The following is a 5,436-nucleotide window of genomic DNA, read 5'->3' on the forward strand; positions in this document are numbered from 1 at the left end:
CACGGTGGTTCACTGATGATGGGGGTTACTCTTTGAATCAAAATCCAACCAGGAAAACAAGCCAGTCTTGTACTGATGGAAGAACACCAAGCTGAATGTTATGCTGGGACACAGAGACTCCCAGTGCAACCCTGTAACCTTTGCCAGAGCGTGGCCTAAGTGTCACACAAAACGAAAGCTGGTCTTTGAGGCACCCAACACCAACTCATAGATACCACAGGCATACAACACAGCATCGCTTCAAACTCTTTTTGCTGGTCAAATGCATTTGCCCAGCATCTGCATTTGCAGACTTTGTGACCAGCCAGGTAGCCCTCTGTCTTCCTGCAATTGGCAAAAATCACTAAAAACACCCCACCGCATGTCCTGGCTGATCTGATCACATTGCCCCATGGACTGGCAGTACAAAGATCTGGTTTTGAGAGACAGAGCCCTCCCACAGGCACACAGCCTCACACTTCCAGACCTGAAGTTTGCCTCTGGACTTTACACAGTCAACAGTATGTGAGAGATGGAAGCTTTTCCTAAGTAGACACTATCTTTCTGCAATATAAAACCTAAGAGTCTGAACCTCAATAAAATCACCCCTCTGCAATTACACATCAAGAAATGAAGATTTTTTTCAGCCATGTAAAGTTTGGCAACATTTATACTGAGAGGGCTTCCTTGTAGAACTACTCTTTTTCTAAGGTCTCCACCCATCATTTACAATACCTAGAAACAAACACTGGACAAAGACCTTTTTTTAATTAATAAAAAAAATTTCTTTTTAACTTACAGATGCTACAGAAATTAAGGGAAAACTAAATATCTGCCTGATTTACACTGGTGTTACTGAAGATTAGGGAGGGTAAGGAGAGGATGCAGAAAGCAGCAAGAGAAAAGACAGCGGATTCCCTAAGGGAGCTGGAGGTCAGGGCAGGAACAAGATGTGGGCAGGGACACAGCACGAACAGGAAGCAAGGGTGCATACAGATAACATGTGAGCAATGTTTGAAGTGCCCGGAGGTGGAGGGGGAGGAAACTGAATGTTTGTAAAGAGCAAAGGAAATAAGAGTCTGGAAGTCTTACTTTCTCAGTTGCCTTGTTCAAACAACTACATAATAAGCCATTATACATAATCACAGCAGCCACTGATTTATATATATATATACATTATATGCACATGAACAGGCTCAGTGAAAGTAGTTACTAAGCACTGATAGAAGCTATCTTCTCCCTGCAACACTGAGTGTTGAGCCGTCCACTTGATCAGCATGGCCCTCATCATACAATTAATTCCCCTCCTACTTCTGCAGCTTCTTTCCTTCCCGCATAATTTATACAGTGCTTTGGGGTTTGCTATGTTACAGTCTCTAACGACAACTGCTGTACATCTCTGAATCTTGAAGGGAAGTTGCTTCCAGCAGAAAACTAAACATTTAATTCTTACGAGTAACTCTGGGCATGCTTAACTAATACTAAGCCACATAACATAGCCTAATTAGTCCAACAGGTCCTTTAAAAAAAAATCCACGTGACCTTGCTGTCAGGTCTTACACTGAGTCATTTTGAAGACCAGTTGAAACACAGCCCTGCATAATTTTCTGACATCAACAGTGCACTGCGTTGATTGAAGCGGACTGGATCCTAACTACAACAACCAGGTAACTCCCACCCTCTCCACTCTGTCTTTTTTTTTTTCCCCCCTTCTGTTTTTAAGACAAGACACAATCTAGTGGCCTCCAGCAAGTATCCAGTCTTACCTACATGGCCTCCCACAGTAACATTTCCCAGACCTACTTTGTTTGCATGCAGATTAGTTATAACACATGCTATATGCACACAGAATGCTCTACTGCTAATGCAAATAATTTTGCATGCAAACATAAAATGCAGGTGGCCAAGCCACTAACTGCCCAATTCACAAGCATAGACTTGGTGCTCAAGCTTCTATATGCATATCAATTTGAATGCAATGAAATGTGCCCATAACTTTGAAAGTCTTGTTGAAACACTTTTAAAAAACATGACTCAAATCTTAAGTGTTCTCATTCCTGAATCACTAAAAAGTGAAATCAAATTTCCATGAAATAATACTCTATTTTCTAGGTAGTTATTAATCCTGTGTTTTGCTCTAAAACCATCATCACGTCACTTTACTAGAGCTATGCCTGTCCCACATACCTCTTCCTGCACAGCAATGTCAATCTGGAGCGTGAAGAAATGTGAGCTCCATACACCACAGCTGCATCACCAAATTTCCTTAGAGAGGATGCAGTGATACCCACAAAACTGCAGTTTTACCAGCTCAGTGCAGTTTCCTTACATCCCTGCTAAAGTCACCATGTCCACAAAAATAAATACTTTGCTGAGTTTGTATCCTCGTAAAGTGTCTCTCACAGAGATGTGCAAGAGCAATTTCACTATGAAAATAAATACGGTGGAGTTAATAATTTGTTGCATCGTGCACATGGCCATCTGTTTTCATTGTCTCCAAACATACACCGCACTCTTGAGGCCTAAGGAGCAGACAAGGTTTGGACTGCAGGACCCTGCTTCTCTAGCTCTTTCCGATTTGCACCAGCTTTCCTGGGGAGACCAAGTATTGCAAGATGGCATTTGTGTCTCCTAGATGCCAAGGACCCTTTCTTAACAGGTAATAGCAGGTGGATGCTATGTTTCCCTTCCTCTTCTGGTCTGAGATCTGTAAGCGGGCCATGCAACAGCAAGCAAAGCACAGTGGAAGAGGAACTTTTGAATGGTTATGAAGGAATGGCTAAATTGCATACACACATCCTCAAAGTGGCACACAGACCTGTATGGATTTGGGAGGTGCAGCACACCTATTAGGCTTTCTCTTTGCTAGAACACAACTATTTTGCACCGGCTTTTCACAGGAAAGGCATTCACAGGAAGATATTTTACAATACTTGGGAGCTTTGTGCTTTACCAAGCTAGAAAATCCAGCAAAAAGACTGACAGAAAGTGTATGAGCACTATTCTAACCAAATTTTATTTACTTTATGTACTTCTGAAACAAAATACCAGGTACCAAATCCATCACCCTATAATTCAAAGAAACCTAATAAGCAGTTTGAGATTCCAAGCAAGCTCCTGAGATTGCTACTCCTACGAAGCTCACTCTTCTAGCTTTTTGGTTGCAGAAAGTAAGGTAACAGCAATCTATGTCAGAACAGCAGCTGATGAAATGGGGACATTTACAAAAAAGTAACACAATATAGTTCACAAATTGGTCTGCTTACCAAGGAAACATGTTTAACAGTTTCCTTTTAAGTAGCACTAAAGAACTGCAACTTGTACTTCTTCTGCCTATTATTTTTGCAGTGGCCTAAGACATTTTCTTCTTCAGCTAATGCCTGTGACTCCCATTTTTAATTTCCAAGAACATTCAAGCTCCAAAGAGTGTAAACGCGTGTATCCTGACACACAAGGACAACCCCCACTTCCTAGGTACACTACAACCAACTCACAGTTCTCTTTTCAGATGAAGCTGATCTTCAAAAAAACTTTAAAAATTTATTAAAAGAAGGCCAGCCATGAATGCAGGAGTGTCCTGAGGAGGAACAGTCGTGCCGCCAACCCTCTTTGTAATCATCTCCAGACATTGTTTTGTTTTTTTCTTTTGCAGTGAAGTTCAGCTGGTTTAAACAATTCCCCCCAGTGTTCACCAACACAGGAGAAAAGAGGAAGAGCTGATGCAAGATGCATTCCTTTCGGGCAGTTCAGTGCTTTCAGAGCTTTGCCTTGTAGGTTTTTGCCTGCTCGGGGGTCCAAATGGAGAACACCGATGGGATCCACTGGAGGTTGCAAAACACTGCCAGGAATCAGATGCAGAGAATAAAGATGCAATGAAGAAGTAAAACAAACAAAACCCCAAGCAAACTAACTGCTCCTTTATCTTATTTTTTAAAAATTTTTTTGCTTCTTGCCTGCAACTGTAAACATGGCAAGAAAAGAAAAGAAAATGTTAATGTGATCATAGAGGTAGTTACTCAACCTGCCATTTCCCAATAGCTTTTAAAACTACTGTCAAAGGTTTTCTTCTCTTGGAAAGGACACAATCATTTCACACTGAAGCTCAGAATTTCTGTCATGTGTGACATTACTGTAATACTCAAAGATGGTTTCATCCACCTAGAGGACTGACTGCATATGTTTCTTGAGTCCTCTCCACTGAATAAGCAAGCCATGCTGACATAAAACAGGATCTGCACCTTACCCTCTTTGGCTTGATTTGCAAAAGGGGGAAGCTGCTACATCTCAAGAGTATGCAGCATATCACACCAGTGACTTCAGACCCTCTGAAAGCAGTCACTGGTTTTTCCTCAGACCTGTACATCTGACCAAACGGAGAAAGAAAAGAGGGTGACGCAGGGACTGCTAAGCAACAGACACGTCAGGCCACTCAAAGAAGTGCAGGGCACACTTCAGAGCTAGGAGTTGCCACCACCTGTGGTATTAACCAATATTAAAAAAAAAAAGCTATTGAGCTAACAGAAAAATAATTGGACATGACGATCCAATACCCCAGACTAGTTCTACATCAATGCAACTGCGTTACAGTTTGAAAGGGATAAGCAAGTGCAACAAAGTGGAGGATAGGCCTATGTTTATGTACCACCAGAATACCAAGTGGAGTAACTTGCAAAGTTACTGCAAGTTGCTAAATGCATCTTTTTAATGAAAGTGAATTTACATAAATCACTGATTTTCAAGACAAAAATATCGATATATTTTGGTTTTTTTTCCTCGACACATACATGTGTGAATGTGCATACAAAACTTTTTCCTCAACCTTTTACCTTTCTCATTTTGTCTCTAAGAGAAACACAAAAGAAAAAGGATGAAAGAAGGAAGCAGAGAAGAGGAATCTTTCTGTATTTTGCTTTTCAATTAAAAAAATGGGTGGAAGTCTTCTGGTTTGGGAAAAAGCATTTTCCATTTGAACTAACTCAGTCAGCTGAGCACACGACAAATACTGGAAATAAATAGTTTTGGACCAAAGAGCCTGGCCTTTGATTTCACCTACAAAAATAAGTATATTTCTATCAAAGGAAGACAATCATCAGTTCTAAACTGACATTCAGAAGAAATGAAAATCAGATCCCTCTGCACTCTTCCTGCAGTGGCCCTGCAGTACGCTGCTGATCCACAGCAACGCCAGCAGCGAGGAGCACCCAAGCCTCTGTGGAAAGCGGGCAACCGCCCCTTCGTTTCCATTTGAGAGCTCACGACATAATTAGCATTTTCCAGCTTTTCTTCCCCACTGCCAGTGAGGAAGGCAACAAATAAGACTATTAATAGAGGTGTGAGCAGCAGGCCTCATAAATGACAGACGCACACAAATCCTTTCTGTTTGATCCCAGTCTTCAACAGCTCTCTGATGAGAACCACGAACACTGTCTACTAATCATCTCATCAGTAATGCAAATA

Source organism: Pterocles gutturalis, unplaced genomic scaffold (genome assembly GCF_000699245.1).
Source record: "Pterocles gutturalis isolate BGI_N339 unplaced genomic scaffold, ASM69924v1 scaffold36114, whole genome shotgun sequence".
NCBI lineage: Eukaryota > Metazoa > Chordata > Aves > Pterocliformes > Pteroclidae > Pterocles > Pterocles gutturalis.